Source organism: Aedes aegypti, chromosome 1 (genome assembly GCF_002204515.2).
Source record: "Aedes aegypti strain LVP_AGWG chromosome 1, AaegL5.0 Primary Assembly, whole genome shotgun sequence".
NCBI classification, from domain to species: domain Eukaryota; kingdom Metazoa; phylum Arthropoda; class Insecta; order Diptera; family Culicidae; genus Aedes; species Aedes aegypti.
Genome location: NC_035107.1, coordinates 125,330,854 through 125,345,694, shown reverse-complemented (window position 1 = coordinate 125,345,694; position 14,841 = coordinate 125,330,854). Strand labels below are relative to the sequence as shown.

The 14,841-nt window shown below is 34.8% G+C and overlaps 1 protein-coding gene across 1 annotated transcript in view; it reads right to left on the bottom strand.

The window, feature by feature from the left end:
* The window catches only part of LOC110676980, a 75,968-nt gene extending 63,882 nt beyond the window's left edge, over positions 1–12,086 (bottom strand). The window contains exon 1 of the mRNA XM_021847177.1: positions 11,656–12,086. The gene's annotated coding sequence lies outside the window, so the exon portion shown is untranslated. The remainder of the gene's footprint in view (positions 1–11,655) is intronic.
* Positions 12,087–14,841: the final 2,755 nt, after the last annotated feature.

Genomic DNA, 14,841 nt, shown 5'->3' with positions numbered 1-14,841 from the left:
ATTTTCTCAATGATTACCAACACGAAGAGTGGCCATTTAGTGCACAAATTACGAATGACAAAAATCTAAACTCTGCTGTGCTGATTAAATTAACATTGATAAGTGAACGGCTTGAAAGTCATGCTGCAGGAAGCACACGCCCATTCGGTACTTTTATTTATGGAACCAAGCGATTTCTATAGCAATTGTTTTAATTAGGTTCCGTAGTAAATTTTACTAGGATTAAGTTTGTGCAACTACCAATTTTTCTTGGAATAGTAACAATAGATTTATGCTGATACGGAACTACCTGACAAAATATGCGCAATTACAAGTTGCACACTTTAATAAGGAGTTCATTTTAGGTTAAGATGTTGGTTGGTTTGTTTACGATCAAATACACTAATTAAATTATTTTGATATTTATTTCTGGTTGGGCATTGTTCTTGCTTAGCTGTACATGAATATTAAAATAAAATCCAAGACCAATGAAACAGGAGAAGACCATCTATCCCACGATTAACTGGTACTGGAACTATGCCGGTTCAATCTCTCCTGACGAAGTAGTGGATAATTTGCACATGTGCTGCTTAATCACACTGCTTCCATATAATTGCAAACAACACACTTGCGTCATACGACGCGCTGGTGTGGCGAAAATTCACATTTGCGAGATGCGCGAAAGATTGATGAAAATTGGAGAAACATTTGAAATGCTTAGATTGTGTTTCTCACAGTGCAGCTAATTCTTCAGATCAAGTATTGTTAAGAAATGGGACCCTCCGTTACCATGATCAAGGTGTACTGTAGCATAGTGAGATAACCAAAAATAAAATAAGACGTGCACAAATTTTCCACAAAAATATTATTTTGGGAAAATAATATACCGAAACTTGTAGATTATGCCCTCAATGTGAATTTTAAAATTTAAACTTTTATCTAGAATGAGCTTTAGATACTTAACTTCATCTGACAAATTTATTGGGAACCCTCTCATCATGGCTACTTGAAGGTTTCAAATGAAGAGCTTTGAATATATGTCAGAATATTATTAGTTTATGAAGAAAGAATGAAGAAAATGTTTGGATATTCATTTTTGCAATCTACTACAGATGACACGCAGACTTCTTCCTTTGGCGGAGAGGCCTGTGTCATCCGCAAACAAATATTTTTGACATTCCTGAGATAACTCAGGTAAGTCAGATGGGAAAGTATTGTATAATACACAGCGTAACAAAAATGACATTTTTGCGTGTCTCAAGGATCAAATTATGGGTCTCTAGTAGATTTGGGGTTGCTGAATCTGGTGCCATTCTCAGAAATGTTCCAGCACGTCACAATTTTTAGCTACAGGTCGCCAAAGTTGTATAAACCACTGCACATTGGTCCCAAAGCCATATCTAGGAAGACAAAAACAATTGCGCCTAAACCGTCAATTTTAGATATATGGTGTCTTCGGCAAAGTTTCTCCATATTATACAGACATTTTTTTTCAGAGATTTGAAATTAGGGTGGCCCACATGGTTTACGAGATCAGCACATAAACTTTTTTGCTGACACATTTAGGACTACACAATGTTCTACAATGTTTTAGAACAATCGATTTGGAGCAACTTTGCCGAAGAATCCAAATTTCTATCTCTTATGGTTCGCGAGTTATGATTTTTTTTAACAAAAAAGTTAGGGTGGTACTGAAAAATCAGTTTTTTCTTGATAACTTTTCATACGATAATTTCTCGCAAAAACTTTGTTCCGAGCACTTTTAGAACTTTTGATTGCGCGACTTTTTGCCGAAGAAACTACTGTTCCATCTCTTATGGTTACAGAGTTATAAGAATTTTTCTTCGAAAAAATGGTTGTTTTCAAATGCCGATATCTCCAAAAGGCGCAAACGGATTTTCAATCTTTTGTCGGCATTAGAAAGATTATCTCTTTCTCTAGTTATGGTGAAAAAACTGTGAGGACGTTTTTTGTTTGAAAAGATTGACAAAATTTTGAAAATAATATGTTTTTTAACCGAAAATTGTCCATAACTTGAAAAATATTCGAGATAGCTCTTTGGTGCCTTCAGCAAAAATGTGCAAAATTGAAAGTTCTGAAAGTGCTTCATACAAAGCATTCATAAAAAATCAACCCTTTAAGATATATTCACCATAAACCGAATTTTATATGGTAAAGAAAGCGAAAAAAGAGATATTTGCTGGAACAATCGAAATAACTGTATGTAAAGTCATTTTAAATTGAATACACATGTATTGATATCGATCATAGTAAGCGGAATCTAAGGAGTTGAAAAAAGGAAAATTATTCGCTGAAGCAGTTTTCAAGTGATCAAGGCCCACCTTCTGGTTCGTAACCTTAGACAGATATTTGGGATTTATATCTGGCTCTTGTTCAAGTTTCATGCATTCTTCAACAGGCGAATGCTGCCCTGACTTATTCGTTGTGGCAGATTTATTGGGTTTAATTGAATTGAATGGGATAAGTTGGATGCCCAGATAGAATAATTGCAGATACTTCTATATTTCTATGGGAGGATATCACGGGAAGTAAGGTTTTGGTAATTTGAAGGAATTCTTCAAAGTATACGTTTTGTTATCGTTTAGGGATGATAATATAATAAACGGGACCGGTATCGAACGCATGACCTTCTGCTTAGTAAGCCGAAGCGGTAGCAATTTATAACCAACCACGGCATAGATTAGCTGGACAAACAATATGTCGCGTGAAATAACAAGACTTCGTTTATGGATTAATGTTCCATGGATCACTGTTAAAACTGCTTCAGCAACTAAATTTCCCTAACTCCTTAGATTTCGCTTATTGTGATCGATCTTATTTCATTACATATATATTCAATTTTGAATGACTTTACATACAGTTATTCCTGTTGTTTCAGCAAATATCTCTTTTTTTCGCTTTCTTTATGATATAAAATTCGGTTTATGGTGAATATATCTTAAAGCGATAATTTTTCATGAATACCGTAAATTCGGGTGAAATTGATCAGTAGGGTGAAATTGATCACTATGTCACTCGATTTTATGTCTTCCTAATGGAGCACAAATATCAATGTCACCTGCAGTGAATGAACGTTGATTGTCGTATGTATGTCCAAATTGTGTGTTGTGAAGTTTTTTGCGTTCAAAAATGTTTATTTATATGAAAATAATGTAAAATTTCAAAATCTTGTACGGTGCGGTGTTGACAAACATCAATAAACTTCTAGCTCTAGACAAGGATTTGGACATGGTATAATCCTGAAAGTTTGTGAGGATACTAAAGATATATCCCCAAACTAGTTTTCATAACCAAAACTCGTACCAGTTCGTTGATTTGGTTGAAATAATTGAATTCCTGTAATATATCAAGAAATTCCTTAGGAAATTGCATACATTTAGGCGTTTTCTGCGTTATTCTTGAAATTTAAACATTCATTATTTCTATAAATATTGTATTGTTAAGAATTTGGCAAGCATATTCGGATTCAGGGAGCTCATATTTATCATGTAAAGTTGTTTTGAAAACTAACAATAATGGCATTGATAATTGATCAATTTCACCCCGAAATGAGATCTCCCGATTTTTTGTTTTAGACATATTTTTTAGCACTAAATTTACATTTGTTAGAAAATTTCGGTACTTGTGTCAATGAGGCTCACCTTCATACTTGTTTTCCTGCATTCAGTTGTTTGGCATTGTCAACATTATAGAAATCAGATAAGAAAAACCTTGAAAAGTGATCAATTTCACCCGAAATTACGGTACTTTGTATGAAGCACTTTCAGAACTTTCAATTATGCACATTTTTGCTGAAGGCACCAAAGAGCTATCTCGAATATTTTTCAAGTTATGGACAATTTTCGGTTAAGAAACATATTATTTTCAAAATTTTGTCAATCTTTTCAAACAAAAAACGTCCTCACAGTTTTTTCACCATAAACAGAGAAAGAGATAATCTTTCTAATGCCGATAAAAGATTGAAAATCCGTTTGCGCCTTTCGGAGATATCGGCATTTGAAAACAACCATTTTTTCGAAGAAAATTTTCGATAACTCTGTAATCATAAGAGATAGAACATTAGTTTCTTCGGCAAAAAGTTGCGCAAACAAAAGTTCTAAAAGTGCTCGGAACAAAGTTTTTGCGAGAAATTATCGTATGAAAAGTTATCAAGAAAAAACTGATTTTTCAGTACCACCCTAACATTTTTGTTAAAAAAAATCATAACTCGCGAACCATAAGAGATAGAAATTTGGGTTCTTCGGCAAAGTTGCTCCAAATCGATTGTTCTAAAACATTGTAGAACATTGTGTAGTCCTAAATGCGTCAGCAAAAAAGCTTATGTACTGATCTCGTAAACCGTATGGGCCACCCTAATTTCACATCTCTGAAAAAAATGTCTGAGAAATATGGAGAAACTTTGCCGAAGACACCATATATCTAAAATTGACGGTTTAGGCGCAATCGTTTTTGTCTTCCTAGATATGGCTTTGGGACCAATGTGCACTGGTTTTATTAATTTTTACATGAAATTTAAAGTACAATTTATCATACTTTTTTGTAATCTAATCCACCAAACATGCAAAATAGAACTTGAACTTTCATTTCAGACATAATTTGATTGAAATTGCACGATTAAATTTCAATTAAACCGATTTTTTCAACATGCTTGCAGTCTCCATACAAAATTCTTCGGCAAAATACAACAATTCTCTAAACCATCAAAAAATAACTTTTCCGTATCGAAAGTAATACAAACTTTGATGATAAGTATTGTTATACACATAAGGTTTGAATTCTGTGGCAAATTAAGCCAATATATTACCTTACAAGCTGGCAAACTTGCATGCAAGTTGGCTGAAATAGTCATTTTTTGCATTTTCAACAGTGAATATCTCAAAAACTAGACGTGCTATGATATTTCTGAAAACGGCAATGGATTCAGCAACGCTTAATTAAGTGAATAGCGGTATTTTGATGCTGGAGACAAAAACGTGTTCCGCAGTGATATTGCACTTGCACCAGTATTCGCCACGATTTCAATTTCGGTTCCTGAATTCGCCACCTACGTTGATACCATGGCGAAAAATAGGTGCAAAGGAGCAAACATTTTAAGAAAAATGATTTTTTTTTCTATTATTTTCTGAGAAAATTTTGTGGTTTCCAAGAATGTTTCCGTACCATCTTAAAGCAATTTAGCGCATTTAAAAAAAAAAAAAGCAATTTAAAAAAAAAAAAAAAAAAGATAATCCGAGGTGGCGAATAACTGGTATATGGTGAATACCGGTACACCTTCCCTAGGAAGTCCTAAATTGAAATAATGTGCGCTTTCAAACTGCATAGCAAGTTTTTGAGCTCTCAGTTAGTAATATTTCCTTCAAGGCCGGAATTGGCTTTTGAAGTTTTTTCAAAATTTTAGCTAATTTTCAAAAGAGCTTAGAGCCGGGTTCCATTTAAGAAATTTTATTTTTAAAATTGTTGTTTCTTAATTGAGTATACCGTTTTTTAATTTCTTTCTGCAGATCCTGCCATATCATTTTCATAGCAAAATCGCGAGCGCGTTGAAATTCTCCTCACGTTTTTAAGACAGATCAAGAGTTTAAGATCTCCATCTATAATCACGGATTTGAATTTTACTTCATATTTAGGTATTGCTAAGCCTTTGGCTTCAATAATGGAATTAGCTAAAGTTTCGAAAGCATTGTCAATATCATTTTTGTTTGTAAAGAAATGTTTACATCAAGATAACTATCGATATATGTTTCATATGAGTTCCAATCGGCTCTAAAATAATTGAAAGTGGGGCTGATAGGATTGAGAATCCCTTCATGGGATATTTGAAATGTATCAGAAACATGGTCGGAATCAAAATCAGTATGAGTAATCAGTTGGCTGCAATGGTGACTCGAGGCGATTAAGAGCAAATCAATCGTGGAAGGGTTTCTAGAAAAGGAAAAACATGAAGGGCTATCAGCGTATTGAATTGAGAAATATCCTTAAGAGCATTTATCAAATAAAATTCTGCCGTTGGAATTATTTTGCGAATTATTCTATGTGCTATGTTTGGCATTAAAGTCATCAATGACAAAACAATTGATTTATTGCGAGTCAACTGGGTCCTAAAATGTTCAATGAAATCTTGTTTTTATTTAATGACACCAAAGAGCATGTTATTACAACTACTTTAGCAATTTTTCCTGCTCAAATAACGGTTGCATCATTTTTAAACTTTAATTTAAAAGTTGGGGTCATAAATGAACCTTGACACTTTCGATCATGTTTGACGTTCGATTAGTTGACAAAAACACCACAGGGGTTTTAGTTTTAACACTGGGGTTGTTCCTATCTGACATCTTGGAATGGACATGGAAAACAAAATACACCCAAAATTTGAGTTTAAGCCAAGGGGTGTGACAAAATCTAAAAAGAACTTTTAAAAATGTTTTCTGGGCTAAAGCAAAGGAATAACATTAAAAAAATTGAGTAAACATGTGTATTTGGCCTAAACTTAAGCGTTTGGCACTAAAACTGGGACAGGCCTGTAGGACCCTATTTTCGCAACGTAGTTTGGAGCAATTGAAGCATTGAAAAGGCAAATAGGCAGCTATGAAAGTATATTCACCAATCTGTGTTTCAACAGAAACACCGAAAGTTTCAGGAACTTTAGTTTCAAAACATTTGATGTTTTATACGTCTAATGATGATTGCAACTCCCCCACATGCCCCATAAAGTCGATCATTACAATAAACAAAAAGTTTGGATCTCTTCTATAGATATGGAAAATTATTTCTGTACTATTTCTGTGCGTTCTCTAAAAATCAGTTTTTACTGAGTTCCTTCTGGTATTTCCAAAAAAAATCCTTCCCGAGAATAGCAGTATTATTGAACAGAGTTTTCCTAAAGTTTTTTAGAGTTTCTGGTCTAACCAGAAAATTGCTCTAAGAATCTTTAATGAATTGCTTAAAAATAACATTTTCCTAGGAAGATCCTCTACGTACTTCATCAACTCATAGTTATCAAGACGTAGTCATCAAGATCACCAAGCAAGAATTGTTTCAACAAATTCTTCAAAGGGTTCTTTAATAGATTTTCCAACATTAACAATTCATTCAGAAAAGTTCTTTGAAAAATTTCAAGGATTGCTAGAACTATCCAGGATTTCCTGCAAGAACCACTATTTTTTCCAGACGCTATTCTAATTATGCCTCCTAATATTTCACAAGATTTTCATAAGCATTTAAATAGGATTCAATTGAGAAAATGACCTCAGCGATTTCTTCTATCTAGAGGAATTAGTTCAACAGGTTCTCTTCGGCGATTCAGATATTTTTTTAGGTTATAATAATTAACATAAATGTTTCGAATGTTAATCCCGAAATTCTTCCATCTTGATATCTATTCACTTTCCATTTTTTGTTCAAAAATTACTCCAGAAATACATCAATGTTTTTTAATTGATTTCTTTTACAAATTATTTTACGAATCACTGCATATTCATATGTAATTAATATCAGATTCTAGAATAACATAAACAAAAAAAGCTTTTTGAAATACTTCTGAAAAAATGATTTCAATTCAAATTGAATTCGAAAACAATACTTAATTAATCTAGGAAAATTCAAAAATCCAACGAAATTTTTACAAAAGGTATTTTTATTTAACATCTTAGACATCTGAGTGACTCATGAATTACCGAGAGATACTATGGCGAACATATTGATGTAGAAACCATTTTTTCTTACTTGCGGATATTCCAGGCATTTTTTTTAGGACGAACCATTTTTAATTATTATGGTCGAGTTGTAGATGTTTGAAGAGAGAATATTGGTGGTATTTTTAAGAACATTTCTCATGGTAAAATTCATATTTTCACTAAATTTGAATCATGAAGAACATTTTTGCATAACTTTAAAAATTGTTTGAAATTTCTGATGGACTTTCACAAACTGAAAACCAGATTTTCACAACTCCTAGAATTAACCTTTTTAAAAGCCATGGTAGAGTAAAGTGGGGCAAAAGTTCGAGTGGGGCAAGAGTTTCTTTTTGCATACATGGGTCGAACTTTTGCCCCGCTGATTCGAACTTTTGCCCCACCATGGGCTAAAAATTGTTTCCAAGCGTTTATGCAAATACTAATACACCTCAAAGCATCCTTATGATAGGCCTAGAAACGCCCGTACATAAAATATTGAAAATGATTTTATCTTCAATTGGTTCCATGCAACGAAAGTTTGACCAAAAATTACAATATTCACGTCGAAAAATAACAAATAGCCATAACTTTTCCAAATCTCAATCGATTTTTATGATATTTGGAATGAAAGTGACATTTATAAGTTTGGTTTTGAATTGAGCTAGAAATCTTAAAAAGAAACTCTTGCCCCACTTTACTCTATAGTAATCAAATGTGTAAAAATCAGATTTATATCTTTACTAGTCTTGAAATGGCAGTATGGTGGAGTCGTGCCCATACTTTCTGGGACACCTATAAGCAATCAATTTGTGAATAAAAACAAACATTGAAGGCAGTGTTGTTCAAACTCAATTCCCCGAAAACAACATTTTCCGAACTACGAAGCCACGAACACACATGCTCTATCCTACTAAGATAGAAAAGCAGATGGTTGGGCTTGAGTACTGCACACAAAATCGATCAATGTTGATCCCAGAGAGCCACAATTGAAGTTTCGGTGAAATGAAATGAGTGAGTGAGTGAGTGCGAATCATTTCATCGAAACTTGAATTGCGGCCCACCGAGATCGAAACTGTCGGATCCCATGTGCAACACTCAAGCCCAACCACCTCCCCCTCCATCTCAGGAATACAAGGCACAGTTATAACAGTTCATGGCTTCACAATTCGAATTTCGGGGAAATGAGTCTGGTCAACACTGATTGAAGGAATAGTTGTCCTTTAAGAGGAATTCTCGTTGAAAGTATGAACACATATCATAATATGGTTTGACTCATTTCCAAGAGATGTGTTGCAAAAGTTCTGAAGCCCCCCTATTTAAATTCGTTCAGGAATTTGTTTATACTAAAATTTTTCAACGAAGGATGGTTCCAAACATGTTACTGCAATTCTGCTCAAACTAGTCAAAACAATATGAAATTTCTTAAGAATTCCAATTGAATTGAAATACAACCAGTTTTTTTTTTAAATAATGTAGTTAAGAGTTGTGCAGTTGAGAGTCATGCAAAACTACATAAAAAAATGAAGCAAAATCAAAGAAATAATTTATTTTGGAATAAAAACTATGGTCGACTTTTTTGGACTTCTTGACACCACACAGTTCGAACGAAACGTGTAAATTTCTGAGACATATAATTCACATAATTGGAGCGTGGTATATAGAGTAAGGTGGGGCAAAAGTTCGACCTTAGTGGTATAATCAAAGTTTCCAGGAAAACAATAGCAGTTAAAACAAAACAAACACCATACATTGAACCTTCAACATATTGGCTATAATTTTGCTGAACAAACTTGTGTCAAAATATTTACCCATTTTTAGTTATAACAGTTTCAAAATTGATTGTCTTACTCGAACTTTTGCCCCACCGGTGGGGCAAGAGTTCGAATCTAGTGCGGGGCAAAAGTTCGCTGGCTAAAATCCAAAATATCGATCCTTTTATGACAGGCATACTTTACAACAGCCGTAAACTTAAGTTTGCCGAAAAATACACACTAAATTTTCATCAAAAAATTGCCCAAAACCGGGTTAATTGTCATAAACTCAAAAATAGCAGTTTTTCGCAAAACTAAGTGGAAATGTAATATTTTGGTGACAGTTTTCACACGATCAGACAAATATAACTAAATTTGAAGATAATATGTGGATTTTAGGCAATTTGCAAATTTTTCCGTGATTTTATACATGGGTCGAACTTTTGCCCCGCTGATTCGAACTTTTGCCCCACTATGGGCCAAAAATTGTTTTCAAGCATTTATGCAAAATCTAATACACTTCAAAGCAACCTTATGATAGGCCTAGAAACGCCCTTACATAAAATATTGAAAGAGATTTTATCTTCAATTGGTTCCATGCAACGAAAGTTTGACCAAAAATTACAATATTCACGTCGAAAAACAACAAACAGCCATAACTTTTCCAAATCTTAATCGATTTTTATGATATTTGGAGTAAAAGTCTCTTACTTGAATAGCATTCGAACCACAATGACATTTATAAGATATGTTTTGAATTGAGCTAGAAATCTTAAAAAGAAACTCTTGCCCCACTCGAACTTTTGCCCCACTTTACTCTAATGGATATTTACATGACATGCCATGTAAACTTCAATTATATGTCATGTAACCGAGCAGGATTTTGTGTGGTTACAAGACATATAACACAAATGTACATGATTGCAGACTTAAATTTACATGACATCATGTTTACATCGCATAAATGAAGTTTACATGACGTGTAATCTTCATTATTTTTAACTGTGCAGGTTAAATTTCTGCCATCCTTCGCAAAAAAAAATTCGTAAATTTCTTAAAAAGATCTGTTACGAATTAAATTTTATATTTCACCAAAAACTCTCGCCATTTTTCGTCTAAGAATTTCCTTTACTAATCTTGCCTAATTTTCAATTAATGTTTTCGGACATTATACGAGTTGTAGTTAACATATGGATTACTTCAATTAATTATTGAGGGAGAACATCATCACTGGGGCCCAGATAGCCGTAGCGGTAAACGCGCAGCTATTCAGCAAGACCAAGCTGAGGGTCGTGGGTTCGAATCCCACCAGTCGAGGATCTTTTCGGATTGGAAATTTTCTTGACTTCCCAGGGCATAGAGTATCTTCGTACCTGCCACACGATATACACATGCAAAAACGGTCGTTGGCATAGTAAGCTCTCAGTTAATAACTGTGGAAGTGCTCATAAGAACACTAAACTGAGAAGCAGGCTCTGTCCCAGTGGGGACGTTACGCCAGAAAGAAGAAGATCATCACTGGACACCTCGAACAGGAGGAAGCCTGTCCCCCTGTTCCTACTGCAATGAGCATGGTTTTGTACGATTACAAATAGATACGGCTATCACTCCATGCAAACTGCAAAAATTGTTGAAGCCGTTTTGTGACGGATGTTACACATGTATCTAAAACCAGAACATACTCGACATCCCTTTTCCTCTAAAACTAAATATCCTTCTTTCGTCAATATGATTGACGTTGGAAGAAACGTCAATTTGGCATTGAAAAAAAAAACATACATATTGTTATTGTTTTAATCCAAAAATGTTGGTAATGCTTGCATTGACCCTGGATGTATTGTGTCTAAACAATTTAATCATCACCATTATCCTTCTACGTTTCTAGCAACTCTACGCCTAATTTCAGTAGTATTAGAGTGTCTACGTAGCTTATCACACCGCACGACTAGCTCCACCAAGTCATCCATAAAGCTGCATGCAATTATGAGCTTCTGCAGATCATTATGTCTGTGTAATGCTCGATCAAGCAATATCACGATCACGTTGCTGTAAGTGATTTCCCACCAGACGAAGCCCAGGTTTGACCTCCTCACCCGAATACTTCTCCGGAAGAATTAATCAAACCCCAGTCACTAATTATTATTATTCGTTGATCGCACGCCATGTAACTCGCCGGATCGAAACAAAAACCAAACTATCATACCGAGAAACAACAACCGCTATTAAATTACCTATCAATGTTCGGTTCACCACCTCTCAGCAGCAGCGCATGATGCACATCAACCGCAATCCGACGACGTGGTTGAACTCGGCAAATAGCTGTTCACGCAGCAATATCCGGACGGTCAGACACAGCCAAAACAACGCCAATTTCTTCCTCTCAGAAAGAGATAATAATGATTTGCACTAATTTTCCGTAGATTGTCATTGCGGCGCCCAACGAACGTAATTTCAAGGTAACCTCAATGCACTTATGCAACGATTCCTAGAAACGGAAGCATTCCACCATCAACCAAAACAGAACATTTACTTAATCTAGCCGGTGCGATTCGTTGACGATTGGAACCACGTGCGACGCGTAAGAATTGTAAACAACTCCCGAGAAACGTGACGATCCGAACTTGTGGGCACTTGGACTCCGAATGATGCCAGTTGGTGAATTGAAACTCACGCGATCCATCAACCAACCGAAGCTGTGACGATGAACTGTTGAATATCTTGCGGACCACACATACACCGACTCGAACGGAACTCAGAGTCTGGCCAGCAAAGTGCAGTGACTGCATTCAACTGCATCGAATGAACTATGTTGGAGTCAGCCAATCTTATAGTGAGCACTGTTAAATAGTTTTGATTAGCATTTTATGACAATAAATCAATAATGATGTAGGTACGCTATATCAATTTGAAGTCAATTTAGACTCCAAGCTCAGCTTGTAGATTGATACCTTACCAATCCACCCGATAAAGTTTGATTCTGTTCATCCACCTCCCGCGTATCATGAATGCCGTCTGTCGAAGTGAACTTTTTAAAATCAACTTCAGTTTCGCGCCTCATCTTGCTCGCCAACGTGTTGCAGTCGGCTTGGATGCAAATTGTTGTATCCGTTGGAAGCGGATTTTTGCAAGGCGGAATATGGGTAATTATTGGTCTCGTGAACCCTACTTATACATATTTTGCAGACTTTGAAGGATAATTAACACATTTAACGGATGATTAGGGAGGAACGATAAACGCCAATACTGAGGCTACTGAGCCATGAAGAATGAATGGCTTTGCGATGGCTGTTCAAGATAACATAATCTTCCATGCAAGTTTTCGACGAGGTGAAAAGGTTTACAGCTTTTCACCACGCTTACTCACCATATGATATATGTAGAAATGTTGATGCGTACTGACAGCACTTTTATATTCGCACAAGATCCACATATTATCTTCAAATTTAGTGAAATTCTCCTGATCGTGCAATAAATGTCACAAAAATTTTACATTTTCACTTAGTTTTGCGAAAAACTGCTATTTTTTGGGTGTATTAAAATTAACCCTGTTTTGGGCATTTTTTGATGAATATTTAGTGTGTATTTTTCGGCAAACATAAGTTTACGGCTGGTATAAAGTATGTCTGGCATAAAAGTATTGATATTTTGTGTTTTAGCCAACGAACTTTTGCCCCACACTAGATTCGAACTTTTGCCCCACCGGTGGGGCAAAAGTTCGAATAAGACAATCGATTTTGAAACTGTTATAACTAAAAATGGGTAAATATTTTGACCCAAGTTTGTTCAGCAAAGTTATAGCCAATATGTTGAAGGTTCGCTGTATGGTATTTGTTTTGTTTCATCTGCTATTATTTTCCTGGAAATTTTGATTATACCACCAAGGTCGAACTTTTGCCCCACCTTACTCTAATATTTTGTTGATATTGTTTTACAATCAATAATTTGAATTCTCTTTTTCCGAAATGTTCGAAAAATCCCATCCCCGACATAGTCACTTATGACGTAAAAAGTTATAGTGACGACTTCCTTCGGAAGGGAAGTAAAGCCGTTGGTTCCGAGATGAACTAGCCCAGTGCTAAAAATCTCGTTAATAAAGTCAAACCAACTAACCATTTTTTTACCTACAATATTTTTTTTTATTTTAATGTTTTAAACATTTATTACAACTTGCAAGTATTAATTCACTTCTAAACAAGAATTAGTTTAAGTTTCCTCGTATAATAAGGATTTTAAAATGGATACCGAGTTATGGAGGGAAATTTTCCTATCACGTGACATCGACTTATGGAGAGCACGATGGTAGGGAATTTTAAGGGACCGAGAAATCCATCGAGTTATAGAGTATATCGAGTTATAGAGCATCATACAACTTTTTTCTTATAAATTAACTCTTATATTGAGCTGTTTGATAATCCAATCCGCATGGTTATTAAATTAATTACCGTCGTTGGGGGTGACAATGGGTCAAAAAGGGATGTGTACGAATTATTATTTATTGAATAACTATCGTAATTTAACTCCAATAAACTTCAAATTTGGTGTGTATGTACTTTGATGGTACATTAACAACTGTTCAAAACATTAAAGAAAAATATTTATTCACAGTGGCACCACAAGTGAATGAAAAATGACCCAATCTCACCCCATAGAGGGGGTGACATTGGGTCACTGTAATTGAAATAACTTGTTTTTGATAATATGGTTGCAAAACCATTCACAGCTGAAGAATATTGATGAAATACGATGCAAACAAGATGAAAAGATATCTAAGATGTATCACAAGTATGATAAACCCACTTAAAAGAACGATTATACCGAAAAATTGAAGAGCTATGAGAAAAAATATGTAAACACAACATTCATCGTCAAGTTTACATAAATTTTCTAATTTTTTCTCTCGAAATGTTTTCAAAGTCTCATCCCCATTGCCATGAAGCCTATTCAGTTTCCCCAAAGGTGTACTGAAACAGTGATTATTTTAATTCTTCGCAAATAGTTAAATTTCGGAGCGACATTCCACGATCAATATATTTCAGGCAGATGTTGACGTCATAATCACGATATTTCAGTGTTCCGTTCAGTGTTCAGTTTCTATAATATGAAAACACTGATAAATAATTAAATTAAAAAAAAAAACAATCCATTTGATAAAATTTTACGATGTTGCTGCGCACGAAACACAGTTGCTGGATTGAGAAGTTGTCAAAATGCGTTGCATTGTTATTCAATGTACGGAATCCTCAAGTAGACTAGTTTGATGTTTCAGAGATGCTGTATTTAGAAAGAATAAACACATCTTAATGAAAAAGAAAACTACCGGCACCGTAAAATGTCAAAAATGTGGACTTGCAATTTCATTTACTGTCGTTCTTGCTTGACCCAATCGCACCCCCATTTTTGATGTTTTAGACACCGTA